Source organism: Ornithorhynchus anatinus, chromosome X1, assembly GCF_004115215.2.
Source record: "Ornithorhynchus anatinus isolate Pmale09 chromosome X1, mOrnAna1.pri.v4, whole genome shotgun sequence".
Taxonomy (NCBI): domain Eukaryota; kingdom Metazoa; phylum Chordata; class Mammalia; order Monotremata; family Ornithorhynchidae; genus Ornithorhynchus; species Ornithorhynchus anatinus.
The window spans coordinates 116,290,652-116,315,913 of record NC_041749.1 but is presented as its reverse complement, the minus strand read 5'-3'; the positions used below and the strand labels follow the sequence as shown (position 1 = coordinate 116,315,913).

Here is a 25,262-nt window from a genome sequence, read left to right as displayed (position 1 = left end):
CCCCAGGGATATGGATCTGGAAACGCCATCCACTAGGCCATGCTGCTTCCTCTGCCTGGGCTCTCTCCCTGTGATGTGCCTTGAGACCAGGTAGGTATCCCAAGCTGGAACAATGTGTGTGACATGAGCCAACAACCCACGGTGATGGGAGACATAATACCACAGGGGCCCTGGATGCAGATGAAATCAGTGTGAGAAGCAGCATAGCCCAGCATGGAAGGAGCACAGGCCTGCGGGGATCAGAGGACCTGGGTTCTAATCCCAGCTCCGCCACCAGTTGTCTGCTGTGTGACCTTGGGCAAATCATTTTTAACTTCTCTGTGCCTCAGTTCCTTCATCCGTAAAATGGGGATTAAGGCCGCAAACCCCATGTGGGACAGGGATTGTGTCAATCAATGAATCATATTTATTGAGTGCTTACTGTGTGCAGAGCACTCTATTAAGCACTTGGGAGAGTACAATGTCCAACCTGTTTAGCTTGTAAGCTCTTTCTAGACTGTAAACTCGTGGGCAGGGAATGTGTCTACCAACTCTCTTGTACTCTCCTAAGTGCTTAGTACAGTGCTCTGCACACAGTGAGCACTCAGTAAATACCACTGATGATGAGGATGCTTATAGATCTGGTTAGAAAATTTGTTCTAAGGCAAATGGAGGATGGAGTGGGTTGGGGCCTCCTCGAAGCAACACTGTAGGATCATGCAAAATTGCCCTACTTCCACAAAATGGCCCCGGTCATGTCATCACGCTGTGCTGAATGCCTAGCGTCACACGGGCGTCCAGAATTTCACAGGGTTGCTTCAATGGCTGCCCTAATTGGGTTAGACTAGAGGAGGGATTTTCTGACTGCCTTGGGGAGTCAACACTAGAACAGACAGCCAAGGGAGACTGTGGAAGCACTATTCCCCAGGATCTTAAAAAAGAAAGAATGGATCCCCCCCACCTCACACCACCACCTTGCCCAGAGGCAGGGGCCTGGATCAGATGACCTCTAGAGGTTCCCCAAGATGCTATCTTTCTGAGGCTAGGAGCAGTGAGATCCTGGGAGGATAAGCTCTTTAGAAACCCAGAGAGGGGAGAGGCAGCCTAGTAAGGTAATGGTGTTCGTTAATTAGTCTTTGTTGTGATATTTAAGGTACTTTAAAATTTCTCAGTGATTTACTGCTCCGTGTAATTAGAATATCTGGGCGATTACCCTGTCCTTTCCCTGGGAGAGCTGAGAAATGGTTCCATGAGGTGAAACCCACAGCTGCTTCTCTTGCCGCAATCACACACACAATCTCACGAAGGAAGGAACGCAGCCCAAGGCCACGCTCCAGTTCTCTCCTGTCTTATCATAGGATTATTGGTTTTTTCTATTAAACTTTTTCCATCCTCTAAAAAAAAAAGAACAAAAAAACCAGCCAGGTGGTAGGCTGGGCTGAACCTTTCAAGTGCTGATTTATAAACATATTGCCTCACTCTTGTCTCTGATGCTGGGATTCAGCATGTCCTTATTACGAGCAAATTCCCAATTCTGCTACCCTCAGAGGGAGAAAAATAAAATTAAGAACTATCTTTGCAGGAAACCAGAGGTTTCAGCCGAGCTAAAGATCCCAGTCTTCAACCAGGATGAGATCCTGTTTCCGTCAAATAGGTTTCTCAGTAGCACAGCTAAAATGATCTTCCACGCGTCTTCCATGAGCACTGCTTTGACCATGACATTGATTCCCAGTCAGTGGGTCCCAATCTACCGGTCTGCTCTCATTTCCAGTGCTTAGTACAGTGCCTGGCACATAGTAAGCACTTAACAAATACCATACTTTTTATTATTATTATTTCCCAATACAGTGAACTCTTCATTTTTGCTCCTAGCCCTTCCTTCCTCTTAACTTTATCCCATTACTGTAGACACCACCATCTTCCTTGCTCACAAACTTGGAAGCTTGATGTCATCCACGATTCCTCACTCACTTTCAGCTCTCACTTTTGATTACTTGCTAAACCCTGCTGGGTTTTCCTTTTCTTAAAAAAAAAGGTATTTGTTAAGTGACTACTTTGTGCCAGGCACTACTAAGTGCTGGGGTAGATAGAAGCTAATCAGGTTGGACACCATCCATGTCCCCTGAGGGGCTCACAGCCATAATCCCCATTTTACAGATGAGGTAACTGAGGTACAGAGAAGTTAAGTGACTTGTCCAAAGGCACACAGCAGACAAGTGGTGGAGCTGAGATTAGGACCCAGAGCCTCTGACTCCCAGGCCTGTGCTCTTTCCATTAGGCCATACTGCTTCTCAAGCAACTCAGAGCTCCACCCCTTCCTCTCTGCCTTTATGGCCACCTCAGCCCGGTCCAAGCCTTATGTCACTGCCCGACTAGATTACTGACTGCCGCAGCCTCCTTCCCCACCTCCCTGCCTCCAGCTTCCCCCTTCGTAGGTTGGTCCTGCACAGACTGCTTGGATCATTTCAGATGACAATCAGAGCCCATCATTCTCCTTTGAAATGTCTAATGGCTCCCCCTGCTTCTCCTATAAAACGGAAACTCCTGACCCTCAACTTCTAGGCTCTCCACCTGATGGCTCTCTCTTCCTTAACTGTTCTCTCCCATTCCACCCCAACCATGCACTCAACTCTCTTGCCTCCAGCCCATTGCTCATGTCTCTCCCCCTGCCTGAAATGCCCTAACCCTTTAGCTCCACAAAAGCAAGGCCCTAACCATCTTTTTTACCCTCTCAGAGTCGCAGCTGGAGAGTTTCCAGTACTCTACCAGTCATGGCTACGGAAGGGAGAGTCAAGCAGAGACATACCTATTCCATTCCTGGCTTGACCAGTGGCTAGCGAATGGAAGGCAATCTGCTACAAGTCAAAACTCACCCATGCTGGGCAGCAGTGGCATGGGAGAGAGTCGAGGGCAGAGACTCAAGTCTACCGCACGGAAAGTGGCAATGGTAAACCACTTCCGTATTTTTACCAAGAAAACTCCATGGGTGCAGTACCAGAACGATTGCAGATGGAGAGCGGGGCATTCTGGGAGAGATGTGTCCGTGGTGTTGTTATGGGTCGGAAACGACTTGATGGCATAAGACAAGACTCTCTTTAAGTCTCCCACCCTTAAAGGCTACCTCATTTAGGGAGTCTTCCCTGATTAACACCTTCACCTTCATAGTCATGTGGTCTCATCGGTTACCTCTCAGCTGTTCCTTATTAATCCATTCACTTGTGTCTTTTATTTACATCTATTTTCTCATTTTTCACTGTGGCACATTTATCAATTTATGTCCTCTCTCCTCCATTAGATTGTAAATTCTTCTAAGGCAGAGATCACATCTTTTACTTCTTTTGTAAGCCTCACCGCCTGACAAATTCTAGTCCACTGTTTTCTAAGCATCAGGCATTTAGTAAATAATAATGATAATAATAATAGGAAGAATTATGGTACGGTTAAGGACTTACTAAGTACCAAGCACTGTATTAAGCACTGAGGCAGATACAAGTTAATCAGATTGGACACAGTCCCCATCCCACATGGGGCTAACAGTCTAAGTAGTAGGGAGTAAGATTTAATCTCCATTTTACAGATGAGGTAGGTAACTGAGGCATGGAGAAGTTAAACGACTTAACCAAGGTCACACAGCAGACAACTGGTGGAGCTGGGTTTAGAACCCAGGTCCTTTGATTCCCAGGAGTATGCTTGTTCCACTAGGCCAAGCTCCTTTTCTACTGTAGACTCTGCTGATATTGATACATCCCAGACAGGACTCTCTGTCCCGGTCTCTTCCTTGTCCCCATCCCTGAATTTTCACTCATGCTGTCCTTTACAGCCTCCCTCCTCATGTCCATCATTTCCTCTCCCCCTCTCTGTTAAATCACAACTCAAAGACCATCTCCTCCAGGAACACAGAGGGGTTGTTCCCCAAATCCTCCGGCACCAAGCCGAAGGGGCAACAACTGGAGCTGGAAAGTGATTGATTCCAAACAAGTCGAAGGAAACATCACTTTCCCTAGAATTCATTACCCCAGAAAGTGGCACTTGCCAGAAATATCAGCAGGTCCAAGATGGATTTGGATAAATTGATGGTTGAACAGCCAGTAGCAGATCACTAGAAAAATTAGAGATGTTGGGTTCTCTATCTCTTACCATGAGGATGGGTATCCAGGAGGGCAACCATTGTGTGAGTCCTCCGAGCATCCTGTTGCTATGGATACCAAACTCTGGGTTGAGTGGGTCGTGGGCCTGACCCAAGTGATGGGGTTATGTTCTTGATTATAATACTAAAGCTATGGAAAGAGAGGGAGGGAGGGACACCCCGAGACCACAGCCATTCCACAACACACTCAACTAGGGTATACTTATTCCAGGTTCTAACTCTAGGTTACATAACTCCAGGTTATTTTATTTATTTGTATTGCTGTCTCCCCCACTCTAGACTGTGAGCTCATTGTGGGTAGGGAATGTCACTGTTTATTGTTGTACTGCACCTTCGCAAGCACTTAGTACAGTGCGCTGCACACAGTAAGCACTCAATATATATGATTAATGAATGAATGAATGAACCCCACCATGATTTGAACATCCCAGGGATACAACGGCTATTGTTTGTCACCTGACCCCATGCAAAAGCCCGACTGGCCTGATGTTTCAGCTGAATGCTGCAGCTCAGTACATCCCTCCTTGCCTCCTCCCACATTAGAGTGGAAGCTGCTACCATTTCTCCCCCAAATCCTTGAGTGAGTTATCTACACCTGCTGCCTCCACTGCCTCTTTCAATTCTCTCCTTCATCCCCTCCAATCTGGCTTCTCTCCATGAAACCTGCCCTCTATAAGGTTACCAATGACCTCCTTTTTGCCAAACCCAATGGCCCACACTCCATCCTAATCCTCCTCAACTTCTCAGCTGCCTTTGACAATGGGGACCACCCCCTAATCCTGGAAACATTATCCAACCTTGGCTTCACTGACACTGTCTTCCTCCTTCTACCTCTCTGGCCACTTCTCAGCATCTTTCTCTAGATCCTCCTTTGCTTTGCACCCCCTAACTGTGGGAGTCTCCCAAGGCTCAGTTCTGGGTCCCCTTATATTCTCCATCTACACCCATTCCTTTAGAGAACTCATCGCTCCCATGGCTTCAACTACCATCTCTCTGCAGATGATTCCCTAGTCAACCTGTCCAGCCCTAACCTCTCTTTTTCTCTGCAGTCTCATTTCTTCCTGGCTTCAGGACATCTCTACTTGTATATGCCACTGACACCTCAAACTTAACATGTCCAAAATGGAACTCCTCAGCTTCCTACCCAAACCCTCCCTCCCCCTGTTTCTTCCATCACTGTAGACAGCACCACCATCCTTTTTGCCTCACAAGCCCCAAATTTTTGCAACATCCTTTTCTTATCTCATTAAACTCTCATATTCAATCTGTCACCAAATCCTGTAGGTTCTACCTTCAGAACATCGCTAAAATCCCTTTCCATCCAAACTGCTGCCATGCTGATCCAAGCACTTATCATATTCCACTTAGAAAAATGATCTGGGCAACAGAGTGAATCAGTCTCCTCACTGACCTCCCTGCCTCCTGTCTCTCCCCTCTCCAGTCCTTACTTCACTCTGCTGCCAGGATCATTTTTCTAAAAAAACATTCAGTCGGGATCTCTTCACTCCTCAAGAACCTCCAGTGATTTCCCATCCACCTCCACATCAAACGGAAACTCCTTACCATCAGATTTAAAGCTCTCAGTCAGCTCACCCCCTCCTAATCTTTCCTCGCTGATCTACTATTCCAACCCAGCCCCCACACTTTGCTCCTTTAATACCAACCTACTTACTGTACCTCGATCTCATCTATCTCCCTGCTGACCCCTCGCCCACATCCTCGCTGGCCTGGAACTCCCTTTTCCTTCATATCCAACAGATCACCACTCTCCCCACCTTCAAAGCCTTATTAAAATCATATCTCCTCCAAGAGGCCTTCCCTGACTAAAGCCTCATTTACCCTACTCCCTCTCTCTTCTATACCACCTATACATTTTGATCTGTACCCTTTAAGCACTCTGATACTATCCCGGCCCCATGGTACTTATATACACATCTGTAATTTATTTTAATGTCTGTCTTCTCCTCTGGACTCCTTGTGGGCAGGGAACAACTACCAACTCTGTTGTATTGGACTCTCCTTAAGCACTTAGTTCAGTGCTCTTCACACAGTGAGCGCTCAGTAAATACCATTATTGATCGAGTGATTGTGGGCAGGGAATATGTCACTCTCTTGCTTTGTACTTGCCACTTGCTGATTACAGTGCCAACTCCCTGTGGGTACTAAATAAATGGTATTACTGGTACTCCCTGGGCTGGGATTGAACAATCAACAAGGAAGAGATCTTGGAGGAAGCCCTGCCCTCAGTTTTCAAGCCATGGAAGAGACCCCTGAGAAAATAATTAAAGAAGCTGTAAAATTGAGAAGCAGCTTAATTTAGGAATTATCGATGCGGACGGCGGTGGGCTCATTGGATCTCACTTAGAAGAATCATTGTCCAATGAGGACCTCACTGAATCTCAACAATCCAGCTAAGATTTGGGAATGAAGAATTCTTGCATCAATTTTCAAGAAAAGCAGGTGAATTTAGAAAAATGATTGGAGAATATAACTGTGTTGGAAAGAAAAATTCAAAGGTGTCCAGCGGTGTCCAGAAGGAGTTAGTCTGCTAGGAGGCTTTATGAAGTCCTGTTTAACCTAAAAATGCTGTTAAACGTCACTAAAGTGTTTTTTTTAAAATGGCATTTGTTCAATGCTTACTGTATGCCAGTTGCTGGATTAGATATGAGATAATCAGGCTTGACACAGTCCATATCCCAAATGGGGCTCACAGTCTTACTCCCCATTTTACAGACGAGGTAATGGAGGTACAGAGAAGTGAAGTGACTTGCTCAGGGTCACATAGCAGACAAGTGGGGGAGCCAAAATTAGAACCCAGATCCTTCTGACTCAGGAGAGACACACAACTATCACTTAGTGTTTGTCACTTAGTAAGTGCTTAAATTATTATCATTATTATTATTATTACTATTAAGAAGCAGCATGGCCTTGTGGGAAGAGCTCAGGCCTGGGAGTGAGATGGAGCTGGGTTCTAATCTTGGCTCTGCCTCTTGTCTCTGCTATGTGACTTGGGGCAAATCACTTTAACGTCTCTGTGGCTCAGTTACCTCATCTGTAAAATGGAGATGAAGACTGTGAACCTCATGTGGGACGTGGACTGTGTCCTACCTGATTAGCTTGTATCTACCCCAGCACTTAGTACAGTGCCTAGCACAGAGTAAGTGCTTCACAATTACCATAAAAAATCCAACCACTGATCCTATCCTGCCTTGACTACTGCATCCGCCTCCTCACTGACCTTCCCTCCTCCTGTCTTTCCCCACTCCAGGCCATACTTCACTTTGCTGCCAGGATCATTTTTCTAAAAAAGGTTCGGTCCATGTCTCCCCACTCCTCAAGAACCTTCAGTGGTTGCCTGTCCATCTCTGTATCAAACAGAAACTTCTTCTATTGGCTTTAAAGCACTCAATCAGTTTGCCCCCTCCTACCTTACCTCACTGATCTACTACAGCTCATCCCATATACTTTGCTCCTCTAGCGCTAGCTTACTCCCTATGCCTTGATCTCGTCTATCTCACTGCTGACGCCTTCTCCACATCCTCCCCGTAGCCTGGAACGCCCTCCCACTCCATGTACACCAGTCCACCACTCTCCCCAACTCCAAAGCATTATTTAAGTCACCTCTCCTCCAAAAGGCCTTCCCCAATCAAACCCTCTTTTCCCTGATTCCCCCTCCCTTCTTCATCATCTATGCAGTTGGATCTGTGACCTTTGGGCGTGTGGCATTCACCCCACTCTCAACCCTACAGCCCCTGTGTCTTGTCTTATGCTGTCGAGTCGTCTCTCATGGACACATGGAACCATGGACACGTCTCTCCCAGAACACCCCACCTCCCTCTGCAATCATTCTGGCAGTGTAACCATAGAGTTTTCTTAGTAAAAATACAGAAGTGGTTTACCATTGCCTCCTTCCGTGCAGTAAACTTGACTCTCCACCCTCGACTCTCTCCCGGGCTGCTGCTGCCCAGCACAGGGGAGTTTTGATCTGTAGCAGATTGCCATCCACTCGCTGGCCATTGCCCAAGCTAGGAATGGAATGGGTATGCCTCTGCTTGACTCTCCCTCCCATTGTCAAGTCTGGTAGAGGACTGGAAACTCTCCAGGTGCGACCCTGAGAGGGGAAGCCCTTTTGTACATATATATAAATTATTTATATTAATGTCTGTCTCTCCCTCTAGACTGGAAGCTCATTGTGGGCGGGGAATGTGTCTACCAACTCTGTTGTATAGTACTCTCCCAAGAGCTTAGTAAGTGCTCTGCACATTCATTCAATTGTATTTACTGAGCACTTACTGTGTGCAGAGCACTGTACTAAGCGCTTGGGAAGTACAATTCAACAACAAAGTGCACATAAGCTTCAATATACACGGATGGACAATATATTGGGTAATATATACCGATGATGGTGATGATGGTCGTACTTCTCTGGAGTGCTTTTCTAGTCTGGGACATTGAAGAATTAGAGTTGTTAACCACAAAGGAACAGCTTATTGCTGTCTCCTATGCCATCAGTGAAGCGTAACATGGGGGGCAGTTCATAACTTGTGATCCTTCTTGCCCCCAAATATACTGCCCCCGCAAAGGGGAATAAGGATGCCCTCATCTGACTTGGCATGTCAAGTTCCACCTCTTCCCATCCTCAGGCAAGTCTGGTATCGAAACCCAAGATGGCTCCCTTTCCAGATCCCCTGATGGGAAGCATTGCAGGAGGAGGAATTGAGGTTAGGCAGCAGAAAGAATTTACTAACCAAGGGAAGGGGAGTCCATTTCCCTGGAGGGACGTCTGTCTTCCTGTCAGTCAATCACTTGCATTTATTGAGTGCTTACTGTGGGTAGACCACTGTTTTTTACTGTCTTTATTTCCCATGGCCCTCCATCCTAGCGACCTGTCGGCACCGAGCTAAATGGTTGCCAGATTCCAACGAACTCCTTGCAGAACCATGTCACCCGAGCCAGCGCGGATCAGGCCAGTACCAGTCCCACCTGGGGAATCCTTGCTCATCGGCAGCATCCCTAGGGCGGGCATGCCAGGTCCTCTCTGGTCTGAGGACCCTGGAGAGATGGTGTGGGGGGTGGTGTTCCGCACTCCCCAAAAGAATTTGGCTGCAATCTGGTGGTCCTGGGCAGCGAGGCTTAGTGGATAGAGCACGGGCCTGGGAGTCAGAAGGACCTGGGTTCTAATCCTGGCTCTTTCACAGATCTGCTGTGTGACCTTGGGCAAGTCACTTAACTTCTCTGGGTCTCAGTTACCTCATTTGTAAAATGGGGATTAAGACTGGGAGCCCCATGTGGGACAGAGACTGTGTCCAACCTGATTAACTTGTATCGACCCTAGCGCTTAGAACAGTGCTCAGCACATAGTAAGTGCTTAACAAGTACCATAATTGCTATTATTAATTATTATATACACCCCCCTCCCAGCCCCAAGCTTCTGAACAGAAGTAGTATACCTAGTGGAAAGAGCACAGCCCAGGAGTCGGAGGACCTGGGTTCCAATCCCAGCTCTGCCACTTATAATAATAATAATAATGGTATTTGTTAAGCACTTACTACCTGCCAAGCACTGTTCTAAACACTGGGGAAGATACAAGATAATCAGGTTGTCCCACGTGGGGCTCACAGTCAACCCCCATTTTACAGATGAGGAAACTGAGGCACAGAGCAGTTAAGTGGCTTTCCCAAGGTCACACAGCAGACAAGTAGCAAAGCCGGGATTAGAACCCACACCCTCTGACTCCCAAGCCCGTGCTCTTTCAACTGAGCCATGCTGTTTCTCTGCTGGTCTCACTCGTCTGCTGTGTGGCCTTGGGCAAGTCACTCCACTTCTCGGTGCCTCAATTCCCTCATCTATAAAATGGGGATTAAGACTGTAAACCCGTCAAAGGGCAGGGACTATATCTGTTGCCAACTTGTTCATTCCAAGCGCTTAGTACAGTGCTCTGCACATAGTAAGCGCTCAATAAATACTAATGAATGAATGAATGACTGTGAGCCCTGTGTGGGACAGGGGCTGTGTCCTACCTGCTTGGATTGTATCTACCCCAGTGCCTGGCACATAGTAAGTAAGCACTTAGCAAAGATCATTTTAAAAAACAAAAATAAAACCAAAAAACTTCCAGGCAGCCCCGCTGGCTGTCGACGGCAAGCCCAAGCTTTGATCAGTCTCAGTCCTGGCTGGGAGCAGATGGAGCTTAAGGCTGCAGGAAGTCTGGCAGCAAGCCAAAGGCTACCTCAGCCTCCAGAGATGTCACGGGGGGCTTCGGATAGCGAGAGTTCAGGCATCCCCCTGTGGAGCCCCTTACTGAGGACCTGGAGGGAAGCTTGTTGGACTGGCAGGTCCTGGCCAGGGACTGTGTCAGCTCCACACTCTCCCTGCACCCCCATCGGGCTTTAGTAAAGTGAGCCAGACACCCAGGGTGTTCTTGATAAATACTTGATGGTGGTGGTGACAGGCCACCTGGTAGATCGCTCAGGAACTGAGTGCAGGGTTGAATGGGTGGGTGGATACTGCCATCTCTCGATTGGCCGGGAGTGGATAATCCATAATAATAATCATAATTCAAATAACTGGTATTTCTAAGCACTTACTATGTGCTACGCACCATGCCGAGGGATGCTCTAGGTGACCCAAATCCGATTTATCATTTCTCACTGGCTCTGACCTTGTGATGTGCCTGTGAAGCAGCATGGTCTAGGGGAGAGAGCATGGGCCTGGAAGTCAGAAGGACCTGGGTTCTAGTCCCAGCTCCACCACTCATCTGCTGTGTGACCTTGAGCAAGTCACTTCACTTCTCTGTGCCTCGGTTACCTCATCTGGAAAATGGGGATTAAAAATGGTGGTATTTGTTAAGCGCTTACTATGTGCAAAGCACTGTTCTAAGCGCTGGGGGATACAAGGTCATCAGGTTGTCCTACGTGGGGCTCACATTTTTAATCCCCATTTTACAGATGAGGTAACTGAGGCACAGAGAAGTTAAGTGACTTGCCCAAAGTCACACAGCTGGCAAGCGACTGTGAGCCAACCTTTGGGACAGGGGATTGTCTCTATCTGTTGCCCAACTGTACATTCCAAGCACTTAGTACAGTGCTCTGCACATAGTAAGCGCTCAATAAATACGATCGAATGAATGAATGAATGACGGTCTGTGTCCAAACTGATTAGCTTTTATCTACCCTAGCGATTAGAACAGCGCTTGACACATAGTAAGCACTTAACAAATACCATTATTATTATTATAATTGTTATTATTAATGATAATAATTCCCTCCCTGACAAAGGCGGGGCACACAGTCTCCACTCAGGGTTCTCTCCAGCCTCTAATAACCCAGACCAGCCTTCCCCTCCTCAGAGTTGCCTCACTACCCGGCTGGAACCCAAATTACCTCTCCCATTTTGGATTATCTGTTGGTTTGCATTTTCTGCACCACTGCTCCCCTCCATTCATGTGGCTAATCCAGAGTTGATTGTATTTGTGAATTCACTCGTGTGTAAATGGGTCTATGTTTGTGCAAGCTCATGGATAGTTCAGAACCTGGGGCCCATGGGGTTGGCCAACATCTGGATGAGTCTGTGGACACAGAGGATGTGTTTGTGTGCATGTGTGCATATAGACGTATGCAAACAGCCCAGTTCCTAGTTTAGCCTAATGGAAAGAGCCCTGGCTTGGGAGTAGGACGACTTGGGTTCTAATCCCAGCTCTGCCACTTGCCTGCTGTGGGATCTTGGACGGAGTCCCGAAACAGGCACATAGAGTACGGTGACAGCCCGGACCTCCAGGGAGCTCTCAGTCTAATTGTCAGTAGTATTTATTGAGCGCTTACTGTATGCAGAGCACTGTACTAAGCACTTGGAAGAGTATGAGACAACAGAGCTGGTAGACATGTTCCCTGCCCCCAGTGCGTTTGTAGTCTAGTGGAGAAGACAAGGGCAGGCAGACAGCAGTATACTCCTCTCCAGTAATAATAATTATAATAATCCTGGTATTTAAGTGCTTACTACATGCCAAGCACTATTCTAAACCCTGGAGTAGATACAAGGTAATCAGGTTATCCCACGTGGGGCTCACAGTTCTAACCCCCATTTTACAGATGAGGTCACTGAGGCAAAGAGAAGTGAAGTGACTTGCCCAAGGTCACACAGCAGACAAGTGGCAGAGCCGGGATTAGAACCCCTGTCCTCTGACTCCCAAACCCGTGTTCTTGCAGACAAGCCTACCCAAGAGGGAGCTGAGAAGGAGGAATGGGGTGGATCTGGGAGGGCTTCCTGGAGGAAGTTGCCCTGTGGCTCCATGGAGAGGAGCTAGCAGAAAGATTCAGGGCAGGTGTTTCAAATTAAAGGGACAGCTTGGGTAAGATAGGGGGAATGAGTAGCTGAGGCTCCAGGTTTGTTTGTTTTATAAATGGTATTTGTTAAAGCACTTACTATGTACCAGGAGCGGTACTAAGTTATGGGGTAGATACAAGAGAGTCAGGTTGGACACAGTTCACGACCCACATGGAGTTCACAGTCTTAATCCCCATTTTACCCATGAGGTAACTGAGGCACAGAGAAATGAAGCGGCTTTCCTGAGGTCACACAGCAGACAAGTGGCGGACCTGGGATTAAAATCTAGGTCCTTCTGCCTCCCAAACTTGAGCTCTATTCATTCATTCTTTCATTCATTCATTCATTCAATAGTATTTATTGAGCGCTTACTATGTGCAGAGCACTGTACTAAGCGCTTGGAATGAACAAGTCGGCAACAGATAGAGATAGTCCCTGCCGTTTGACGGGCTTACGGTCTGATCGGGGGAGACGGACAGACGAGAACGATGGCAATAAATAGAGTCAAGGGGAAGAACATCTCGTAAAAACAATGGCAACTAAATAGAATCAAGGCGATGTACATTTCATTAACAAAATTAACAAAATAAATAGGGTAATGAAAATCTATACAGTTGAGCAGACGAGTACAGTGCTGAGGGGATGGCAAGGGAGAGGGGGAGGAGCAGAGGGAAATAGGGGGAAAAGAGGGTTAAGCTGCGGAGAGGTGAAGGGGGGGTGGTAGAGGGAGTAGAGGGAGAAGGGGAGCTCAGTCTGGGAAGGCCTCTTGGAGGAGGTGAGTTTTAAGTAGGGTTTTGAAGAGGGGAAGAGAATCAGTTTGGCGGAGGTGAGGAGGGAGGGCGTTCCGGGACCGCGGGAGGACGTGGCCCGGGGGTCGACGGCGGGATAGGCGAGACCGAGGGACGGTGAGGAGGTGGGCGGCAGAGGAGCGGAGCGTGCGGGGTGGGCGGTAGAAAGAGAGAAGGGAGGAGAGGTAGGAAGGGGCAAGGTGATGTAGAGCCTTGAAGCCTAGAGTGAGGAGTTTTTGTTTGGAGCGGAGGTTGATAGGAAACCACTGGAGGTTTTTAAGAAGGGGAGTGACATGCCCAGATCGTTTCTGCAGGAAGATGAGCCGGGCAGCGGAGTGAAGAATAGACTGGAGCGGGGCGAGAGAGGAGGAAGGGAAATCAGAGAGAAGGCCGACACAGTAGTCTAGCCGGGATATAACGAGAGCCCGTAGCAGTAAGGTAGCCGTTTGGGTGGAGAGGAAAGGGCGGATCTTGGCGATATTGTAAAGGTGAAACCGGCAGGTCTTGGTAACGGATGGCCATGCTGCTTCTGCATGGCCTAGTTCCCATGAGAGTCTCCAGATCTGGGATTCCTTCCGCAGGCCTCCGGCAGCCATGGGCCAGCGAAACAAGTTAGGAATTACGAATGCCTGGGCCTTGCGGAATTGAGGAAAACAGGCTCCACTCATCTCTTATCAAGGGGGATCAGGGCAAACGGTCTTGGGAAATGGGGGAGAAGCAGTGTGGCCTAGTGGAAAGAAAAACAGGCCTGAGCAACAGGACACCCGGGTTCAAATTCCAGCTTGCCTGCCATGTGACCTTGGGAATGTCACTTTACTTCTCTGTGTCTCAGTTTCCCCATCTGTAAAATGGACATGGACTGTGTCCACTTTGATTCTCTGTTTCCCGGTGCTTGACACAGAGTTACTGTTATTATTATTATTATTATTATTATCATTCTTATTAATCAGGCCAATAGAGGGCTTCTGGCCTCCAACTATTCCTGGCCAAGGTGGGAAGGAGGAGGAGCTGGAGAGGGTGGCTGTGAGGAGTGGGGAACAGCCCGTCAGTGTCCTGGCCCTAGAGAGAGAGAAAGAGAGAGGTATCAAGGAGAGAGGGGTGTGGAGCAGTGAGGGAGGAGAGAGTAACTGGGTCTCTTGGAAAACGAAGCTGGGAAATACCATTTTTAATGAAAGACTTCCAGACTGAAGGCCCCAAGAGCTTGTCAGAGCTGCTCTGCCCTACATGCCATCACAATAGTAATAATGATGATGATAATTATGGTGTTGGTTAAGCACTTCCTATGTGCCAGGCACTGTAGTAAGTGCTGGGGTGGATACAAGTGAAGTGGGTTGGACACAGTCCCTGTCCCACGTGGAGCTCACAGTCTCAATCCCCATTTTACAGATGAGGTAACTGAGGCACAGAGAAGCGAAGTGACTTGGCCAAGGTCACACAGCAGATAAGCGGCGGAGCGGGGATTAGAACCCATGACGTTTTGACTCCCAGGCCCGTGCCCCATCCACTAGGCCATGCTGCTTCTCCTGACGTTTTCCTTCCCAGGCCTGGGCTCTAGCCGCTACACCATGCTGCTTTGCTGCAGGCACACACCCTTCCATGCCCACACATGTACCCATTTGTGCTCAGCGGCTCCCCGGACCCCGGCTGCTCTCTCCCAGCCTCGATCTTGGGCTCTGGAGAATCTGGATGGTAGGACGGACACCGCTCCGCTGGATTCTTGTCTCTGTCACCCCCACCGTGCTCTGGCCCCGCAGGGTGAGCGTCAAGTACAGTGCTCTGCACACAGTAGGCGCTCAATAAATACGATTGAGTGGCTAATCGAGGCCCAGGGCCGCACTGATGCCCGCTGTTGCTGTTGCAGGTATGTCCACTGGGAGGCAGTGTCCTCCCAAGAATAATGTCGGTATTTGTTAAGCGCTTACTATGTGCAGAGCACTGTTCTAAGCGCTGGGGTAGATACAGGGTAATCAGGTTGTCCCACGTGAGGCTCACAGTCTTAATCCCCATTTTACAGATGAGGGAACTGAGGCCCAGAGAAGTGAAGTGACTTGTCCACAGTCACACAGCTGACAAGTGGCAGAGCCTGGATTCGAACCTATGACCTCTGACTCCCAAGCCCAAGCTCTTTCCACTGAGCCACGCAGCAACGTGGAGCCCAGGCAGCAGAGGCAGGCAGGGTCCCAACTCTGGCCCTCAGTTTCCCTCCATTGTCCCTGAGGACAGAAGTCCCGGATGTGGGCGGGCCCCAGATGGGCACCGGCAAGCATAATGGCCTAGAGGATAGAGCACGGGCCTGGAAGTCAGAATAATAATTATAATAATAATAATAATGGTGGTATTTGTTAAGCGCTTACTATGTGCAAAGCACTGTTCTAAGCGCTGGGGGGGATACAAGGTGATCAGGTTGTCCCACGTGGGGCTCACAGTTTTAATCCCCATTTTACAGATGAGGTAACTGAGGCACAGAGAAGTTAAGTGACTTGCCCAAAGTCACTCAGCTGGCAAGTGGCAGAGCTGGGATTAGAACCCGTGACCTCTGACTCCCAAGCGCGGGCTCTTTCCACTGAGCCACGCTGCTTCTAATCCTGACCCCGCCACTTGTCTGCCGTGTGACCTTGGACGAGTCCCTTCGCTTCTCTGGGCCTTAGTTCCCTCATGGAGAAGCAGCGTGGCTCAGTGGAAAAAGCACGGGCTTGGGAGTCAGAGGTCATGAGTTCGAATCCCAGCTCTGCCACTTGGCAGCTGTGTGACTGTGGGCAAGTCACTTAACTTCTCTGTGCCTCAGTGACCTCATCTGTAAAATGGGGATTAACTGTGAGCCTCACGTGAGACAACCTGATTACCCTGTATCTACCCCAGCACTTAGAACAGTGCTCGGCACATAGTAAGCGCTTAACAAATATTAATATTATTATCTGCAAAATGAGGATTGTGAACCCTGTGAGGGACAGGGACTGTGTCCAACCTGATTATCTTGTATCTCTCTAAGAGCTCAGAACAGTACCTGGAACGTAGTGAGCACTTAACAAATACCATTATTATTATTAGGAAGGAAAGGTCAAATGGGCCGAAGGTTGCCAGGCTCCCAGGCCAGCTGGTCAGAGGAGAACTTGGTGGGGAACCTCCTCTAGACTGTCAGCTTGGTTGTGGGCAGGGATTGTCTCTCTTTTTTGCTGTATTGTACTTTCCCAACTGCTTAGTACAGTGCTTTGCACACAGTAAGCTCTCAAAAAATACAATTGAATGAATGAACGAATGGTGGTGGTGAAAGGACTGGGGGGAGGGGGGTGGAGATCAGGGGAAGAGGAGCAGAATATCTGCTCCCCTTCAAGACCGTAATCTCCTTTTGGGCAGGAAATGCGTCTGTTATCTGGTTGTAATAATAATAATAATAATGATGGTATTTTGTTAACCGCTTACTATACGCCAGGCACTGTACTAAGCGCTGGGGAGGGTACAAGCAAATCGGGTTGGACACAGTCCCTGCCCCACCTGGGGCTCACAGTCTCCCTTCCCATTTCACAAATAAGGTAACTGAGGCACAGAGAAGTGAAGCGACTTGCCCAAGGTCGCTTCTTGGAAAGAGGACTCAGTGGAAAGAGCATGGGCTTTGGAGTCAGGGCTCATGAGTTCGAATCCCAGCTCTGCCACTTGTCGGCTGTGTGACTGTGGGCAAGTCACTTCACTTCTCTGTGCCTCAGTTCCCTCATCTGTAAAATGGGGATTAAGACTGTGAGCCCCACATGGGACAACCTGATTCCCCTATGTCTACCCCCGCACTTAGAACAGTGCTCGGCACATAGGAAGTGCTTAACAAATACCAACATTATTATTATTAAGGTCACACAGCAGACAAGTGATGGAGCTGGAATTTGAACCCATGGCCTTCTGACTTCCAGGCCTGTGCTCTCTCCATTAAGCCATGCTACCCTTTAAATGGAAAGATTGTGCCCTGGGAGAGGCCACAAGGGAGACATGGAGAAGGGTCAGCGTGGCTGACCTGAGCCTTGGCTCATACATCTCCCATCTGCTGAGGCGGCAGTTCCCCCACAGCTCATTCAACGGGGAAAATCTGGAAGGAACCAAGCACCTTGGCTCAAGGAGGGAGCCAACTGATCTCTGGGCACAGCCCCTGTTGGAAAGTGGCAAATCGCTGCCTAAATATAGAGCCGGTCAGGGCAGGAGAGAAAAGCTCGTCAAAGAAGGAGCTTTCCTTTCCATCCATGGGAAAGAAGACGGCTCCTTTGGGGGATGAGAGGGGGTGCTGAGGGACCGTGGCCACAAGGAACTCAAGCCAAATAGGAATGGGCTTTGGCCTCCAGCCTCTGCCCAACATTCCCCCGCCCATTCCCTGGAGGATGGAGCTACTGGCCCCATCCGCTCCAAGGTCGATTGCTGACCTTCTGGAGGGGGTGGGGTGAGGGGATGGCAGTGGTCAGGAAGCAGTGCATGCTGGGGATGGCTGCTTCACGGGCCTTAGAGCTGAGGAAAAAGCAGCCTTGGAAGGAATTCGCCAAGACAGGGAAACTTGCTGGGTTATGAAAGGAATATTCTCCACAGGGAACCTGTCCAGAAGATGGAATCATACCTCACCCAGAAGGTTTTTGGGCCTGAGAGAACCAGACCATTTCCGGGGGAGGGAAGAAAGGAAACTAACATGGAGACTTCACTTCTGCCTCACCCTGTTTCCGGCTCCGTAGTGACATCATTCAAGCAGCCCCACTCACGGATGTCCCACCCTACTTAAGCTCCGCCTAGGCCCCTGAGTCATTTTTGCCATTTTTAGGTGATGATTTGTGCTCTTGCACGGTCCCCATGGAGCCAACTGTGGGCAAGAAGGCTGATAGGCGTAGAGGGTGCTGGGTAGAGGCAGTCCGACCCTGATCAGGTGTCCCCGATCAGAAATCACATCGCCTCCAAGAGGCCTTCCTGGACTAAGCCCTCGTTTTCCCTACTCCCTCTCCCTTCTATGGCGCCCTGACATCGGATTTGTACCCTTTATTCACCCCACCCTCGGCCCCACAGCACTTATGTCCATATCTGTAATTTATTTTAACATTTGTCCCCCCCTCAAGATTGTACGCTCCTAGTGGGCAGAGAACGTCTACCAACTCTGGTATATTGTACTCTCCCAAGTGCTTAGTATGGTGCTCTGCACACGGTAAGGACTCAGTAAATTCAAGTCATCCATTTACAGGTGCCACAGGGTAGACATAGCCCCTGCTGTCTATTTGCCCATAATCCACTTAAGAATGCTCCAATATATTTAGACAGGAGTTATTATACAGACTTTTTAATTCATTGGTCCTGGATCTATAGAGAACCCTTATAATCAAGGAGGACTTCCTGGAAGAGGTGAGCAGTGCTTAGTACAATGCCTGACATGCCCTAACAAACACCATTAAAAAGTCCCATTTTACTGGTGAGGAAATCGAGGCCAAGAGCAGTTAAGTGACTTGACCATGGTCACACAATAGGCAAGAGGAGGGACAGTGTCCAACCCCATTTGCTTGTGGTCACCTCAATATTTAGTACAGTACCTGGCACATAATAAGTGCTTAACAAATACTGTGATTATTATTATTATTCTCTATGCCTCAGTTACCTCATCGGTATTGAGACTGTGAGTCCTAAGCGGGACAGGGACTGCGTCCAAACTAATCTGCTTGTATCAACCCCAGCGTTTAGTACAGTGCCTGACACATAGTAAGTGCTTAAGAGATGCCATAATTATTATTATTATTATTATTATTGTTATTCTAAACTCCTCGGGGGCAGGGAACGAATCGTTCACTTCTTTTGTAAGCCCACCTAGGGCATAATGCAGACCTCTGCCTACAGTAGACCCTCATTCAGTTGAAATGGGGGAGAGGAGTGGGGAAGTCTGACCATGGCGGTAGGAGAGGTTTGGGTTCAACCCAGGTGAGGAAGGGTATCGTGGGTCTGATTAGCAGAGCTCCTGGGTTCCATCAGCCGGGGTCCTCCCAAAACAGAGAGATTTAATGGAAGAGACGATGATGATGGCATTAGTTAGGGGCTTACTAGGTACCAAGCACTGGGAATAGACACAAGATAATCAGGTTGAACATAGTCCCTATCCCACATGGGACTCACAGTCTAAGGAACATGTCTTCTCTTCCCTCCCTATAGCCAGGGCTCTGCTCAATGTGGGCTGAGAATGCACCAACTCTGGGCCACAACAGGGAGAAGATCAGATTCCTCAGGGTCAGCTCAGGCCACGCTTTCAGGTTGAGGAGGCCCCAAGGAGGAAGGGGCGCTGTCTTAAGATGGGCGATAAGATGTCTGTCTGAAGGATGTGTAATGGGCCTTGGGGGCCTGGGGTGCGTGTGCGGGAGGTGGGGGTGGGAGAGGTGCGCCGGGAAAGGCCCAGCAGAAAGCAAAGAAGTATTATCTCCTATACAATACCCACCTTGTGTATGAGGGACTGAGGCTGTGCCAGGCAGGTTCTGGGTTGTGGGGACAGGCTGACCCCGGCAGCTGCGGGAGCCATGTGAGGCTATATAAGGAGATGGTTGGAAAGTGGAGAAGCACTGAAAACTGGCTGTGGGGGCTTGAGGGGAAGGGGGGAAGAGGGGAGGGAGAGGGTGCTGAAATGACAAGTCAGAGTGGAGGAATGGAATAGTTCTATTACAAAAAGTGCTTGCTTTTGCTGAGGGATTAAGGGGAACAAAACTAAAAGAATTTAAATTGTGGAACATTTTGCAAGTTGCTCATTTCCAGCAACCAGGATTTTCTGAACATTAGTGGACCTTCCGCTCTTTTCCTTTTGTCAGTCAATCAATCAGTGATATCTCCTGAGCACCTCCTTAGGGCCAACACTATAGCACAGAACTGGGAGTCAGGGGAGCTAGGTTCGAATGCGGGCTCTGTCACTTGCCTTCTGGGTGACCTTGGTCCAGTCACTCACTTTCTCTGCACCTCATTTTCCTCGTGTGAGAACAGGGATTCAGTCCCTGTTCGCCCTCCCTCTTAGTCTGTGATTCCCGTGTGGGACAGGGACTGTATGATATGATTATCCTCTATCAACTAGGCAGTGGTATTTATTGAGTGCTTCCTATGCGACATCAATTGATGCTATTTCCTGAGCACTTACTGTGCACGGAGCATGTTACTAAGCACTTGGGAGAGTACCGTAGAGGTAACAGGCACTATCCCTGCCCTCCACGCTCGGCACACAGTAAACATTTAACAAGCATCACAGTTATTAATACCATTATTAGTACCATATACAAATTCTATTGTACTCTCCCAAATGCTTAGTACAATGCTCTGCATACAGTAGGCACTCAATAAATGCTTTTGCTGTGCCTCGATCTCATCTATCTCACTTCCAACCACTTGCCCACATCCTGCCTTTGGCCCGGAAGACCCTCCCTCCTCAAATCCACCAGATAATTACTCTCCCCGCCTTCCAAGCCTTATTGTGAAGGCACATCTCCTCCAAGAGGCCTTCCCCAACCAAGCCCCCCCTTTCCTCTTTGCCCACTCCCTTCTGCCTCACCCTGACTTGCTCCTTTTGTTTTTTCCCCCCTCTCAGCCCCACACAACTTATGTACATATCTGTAATTTATTTATTTACATTAATGCCTGTCTCCCCTCCCCATCTAGAATGTAAGCTCATTGTGGGCATGGAATATGTCTGTTTATTGTTGTACTGTACTCTCCCAAGTGCTTAGTAATAATAATAATAATGTTGGTATTTGTTAAGCGCTTACTATGTGCCAAGCACTGTTCTAAGCGCTGGGGTAGACATAGGGGAATCAGGTTGTCCCACGAGGGGCTCACAGTCTTAATCCTCATTTTACAGATGAGGTAACTGAGGCACCGAGAAGTTAAGTGACTCGCCCAAAGTCACACAGCTGGCAAGCGGCCGAGCCGGGATTCGAACCCATGACCTCTGACTCCAAAGCCCGGTCTCTTTCCACTGAGCCACGCTGCTTCTGCACACGGTAAGCGCTCAATAAATATGATTGAATGAATGAATGAATATTGCTTGATTGACATCTAAGTGCTAAGGGTGGCTCTTCTGTAGCCACTGGGGCCAACTCAGCTTGGAAAATTTACTGGTTGAGCTTCATGCCCCGCAGTATTGTACTTGGGCACTGGAAGGAGAGAAAGGTAGGGTCTCATGTTCTGGATGAAGGTTGGAAAGAAGAGGGGAAATGACCTATCTTCCATCTCCTCTAAAGAGATGCATGATCTTGCAGCTGACTCAGTCAATCAGTAGCATTTACTGAGGGCTTTCGGTGTACAGAGCACTGTACTAAGGGCTTAGGAGAGTTAGGAGAGTACAGTAGAGTTAGAAGACATGATCCCTGCCCTACAGGACCCTACTGTCTAGCAGTGAAAAAATCACATCATACCTCTTTGCCCCATAGATTGGATTGGTTTGGGCATAATGCCGTTTGGAGGCCTGGAGTAGAACAGTAGAATATGTAGAATATTCCCATAGGGAATATGTAGATTCCCCATATTCTTCCCACCCAAGGATTGTCTGAGGCTCAGTTAATGCCTGTCAGAGGGTTGGCTGGGGCACCTGGGGCTGAGGGTGAAGCAGAGAAAGTAGTGAGAGCAGGTAGGTTGTAGCCATCCAAAGAGCTGTTGGTGTGGGGCAAATGGAGCTAAGGAGAGGAGCAGGGGATGGGCACGCTGAGGAGTGACTGGCTGATGGAGCAGAGTGTGGGAGTGAAGGGGAATATAAGTGGTCTTCTCTAAGCCCTCATTTCCTTTTCTCCTACTCCCTTCCGTGTCACCCTGATTTGCTCCCTCATTCACCCGTACCCCTGCTCAGTCCCACAGCACTTATGTGCATATCTGTAATTTATTGATATTATTGTCAGTCAGTTGATCGTCTTTATTGAGTGCTTATTGTGTGCAGAGCACTGTACTAAGCATTGGGGAGAGAAGCAGCATGGCTTAGTGGAAAGAGCCTGGGCTTGGGAATCAGGGGTTGTGAGTTCTAATCCTGGCTCCGCCACTTACCAGCTGTGTGACTCTGGGCAAGTCACTTCACTTTTCTGGGCCTCAGTTACCTCATCTGTAAACTGGGGATTAAGATTGTATCTTACCCCACCACTTAGAACAGTGCTTGGCACATAGTAAGTGCTTAACAAATACCATTATATATATATATATATACACACACAATACAACAGACACATTCCCTGCCCACAACAAGCAGCATGTGTAGTGGATAGAACAGGGGCCTGGGATTCTGAAGTTCCTGGGTTCTAATCCCAGCTCCATTACTTATCTGCTGGGTGGCCCTGAGCAAACCACTGCACTTCTCTGGGCCTCGGTTACTCATCTGTAAAATGGGGATTGACTCTGTGAGCTCTATGTGGGACTCTCTCCTTGCCTCCCTCCAATCTGGCTTCCGTCCCCTTCACTCCACAGAAACCACCCTCTCAAAGGTCACCGATGATCTCCTTCTTGCCAAATCAAATGGCCTCTACTTCATCCTAATTCTCCTCGACCTTTCAGCTGCCTTTGACACTGTGGACCACCCCCTTCTCCAACCTTGGCTTCACTGACTCTGTCCTCTCCTGATTCTCCTCTTATCTCTCTGGCCGTTCATTCTCAGTCTCCTTCGTGGGATCCTCCTCTACCCCCAACCCCCTAACTATGGGGGTCCCTCAAGCTTCAGTTCTGGGTCCCTTTCTATTCTCCATCTACACCCACTCCCTTGGAGAACTCATTCGCTTCCGTGGTTTCGACTACCACTTCTGCACGGATGATGCCCGAATCTACATCTCCAGCCCTGATCTCTCTCTCTCTCTCTCCAGTCTTGCGTCTCCTCCTGCCTTCAAGACATCTCTACTGGGATTTCCTCCCATCACCTCAAATTTAACATGTCCAAAACTTTCCCATCACTGTAGATGGCACCACCATCCTTCCTGTCTCACAAGCCTGTAACCTTGGTATTAACCTTGACTCCTCCCTCTCATTCAACCCACATATTCAATCCATCACTAAATCCTGTCGGTCCCACCTTCACAACATCACTAAAATCCGCCCTTTCCTCTCCATCCAAACTGCTACCAGGTTAATACAATCACTCAACCTATCCCACCTAGATTACTGCTCAGCCTCTTTGCTCACCTCCCAGCCTCCTGCCTCCCCACTCCAGTCCATACTTCACTCTGTTCTCTGGGTCATTTTTCTACAAAAACGTTCAGGACATCACCCTGCTTCTCCAAAAACATCAGTGGTTGCCCATCCACTTTGACTTCAAAGAAAAACTCCTCACCATTGGCTTTAAAGCACTCCATAACCTTCCCCCCCGCTTACCTCACCTCGTTTCTCTCCTACAGCCCAGCCGGTGCACTTCATTCCTCTAGTGCTAACTTTCTCACTCTGCCTAAATCTCACCTGTCTCACCACCAACCCCTAACCCACATCCTGTCTCTGGTCTGGAACGCCCTCCCTCCTCAAATCCGACAGATGACAAAGCTTTATTGAGGGCACATCTCCTCCAAGAGGATTTCCCAGACTTAAACTCCACTTTTCCTCATCTCCCACTCCCTTTTGTGTCACCCTGCTCTTCCCCCATTCCCAGCCCCTCCACACTTATGTACATATCTGTAATGTTATTTATTTGTATTGATGTCTGTCTCCCCACCTCTAAACTGTAGGCGTGTTGTGGGCAGGAAATGTGTATTGTATTGTACTCTTCCAAGCACTTTGTAGAGTGTTCTGCATAGTAAGCACTCAATAAATATGATTGAATGATTGAATGAATGACAGGGACTGTGTCCAACCCAATTTGCTTTTATCCACCCCAGCCCTTAGTACAGTTCTTGGTCCCTCCAGGCTCGCATCTCCTCCTGCCTTCAGGACATCTCTGAAGGATGTTCTCCCGCCATCTCACACTCAACATGTCCAAGACAGAGCCCTTTATCTTCCTTCCCAAATCCTGTCCTCTCCCAAACTTTACCATCACTGTAGATGGCACAACCATCCTTCCCCTCTCACAAGCCTGCAACGTTGATGTCATCCTGACTCCGCTCTCTCATTCACCCCACCTATCCAATCCGTCACCAAATCCTGTTGGTCTCACCTTCAAAACATCGCCAAGATCTGCCCTTTCCATCCAAATCGTTACTACGTTAGTACAGTCTCTCATCCTATCCCCACTGGATTACTGCTTCAGCCTCCTTTCTGACCTCCCAAGCTCCTGCCTCTTCCCACTTCAGTCCATACTTCACTCCACTGCCCAGATTATCTTTCTCAGAAACGTTCAGGACAGGTCGCCCTCCTTCTCAAAAATCTCCAGTGGTTGCCTATCAACCTCCGTATCAAACAAATACTCCTCACTATTGGCTTCAAAGCTCTCCGTCACCTTGCCCCTTCTTACCTCACCTTCCTTCTCTCCTTCTACATCCCAGCCCGCACATTCCACTCCTCTGGTGCTAACCTTCTCACTGTCCCTCAATCTCACCCGTCTCGCCGCTGACCCCGGGCCACATCCTACCTATGGCCTGGAATGCCCTCCCTCCTCAAATCCTCCAAGCAATCACTCTTCCCCCCCTTCAAACTCCTACTGAAGGCACACCTCTTCCAAGAGGGCTTCCCAGACGAAAGCCCCTTTTTCCTCAGCTCCCACTGCCTTCCCAAATCACCTTGACTAGCTCCCTTTGCTCTTCCCCGCCTCTCCCCATCCCACAGCACTTATGTATATCTGTATGTATCTATAATTCTACTTATTTATATTGATGCCTGTTTACTTGTTTTGATGTCTGCCTCCCTCCCTCTAGACTGTTACCCTGTTGTGGGCAGGGATTGTCTCTCTTCATTGCTACCTTGTACTTTCCAAGCTCTTAGTACAGTGCTCTGCACACAGTAACCACTCAATAAATCCGATTGCATGAATGAATAGCGCTTAAAATATACCACAATTATTATCATTAGAGGATTGTAAGCTCAATGTGGGCAGGGAATCTATCTGTTTATTGTTGTATTGTAGTCTCTCTGGGGCTTAGTACAGTGCTCTGCACACAGTAAG

At 48.5% G+C, this 25,262-nt stretch overlaps 2 non-coding genes across 2 annotated transcripts; one reads left to right on the top strand and one right to left on the bottom strand.

Annotated features, from left to right (window-relative positions):
• Nucleotides 1-2,704: 2,704 nt before the first annotated feature.
• LOC114806908 lies at nucleotides 2,705-2,842 on the top strand. Its single transcript, XR_003754961.1, has one exon. It is a non-coding gene; the product is annotated as a small nucleolar RNA SNORA7 (small nucleolar RNA).
• A 5,267-nt stretch (nucleotides 2,843-8,109) lies between these two features.
• LOC114807083 lies at nucleotides 8,110-8,247 on the bottom strand. The gene has a single exon (XR_003755136.1). It is a non-coding gene; the product is annotated as a small nucleolar RNA SNORA7 (small nucleolar RNA).
• Between the last annotated feature and the right edge of the window lie 17,015 nt (nucleotides 8,248-25,262).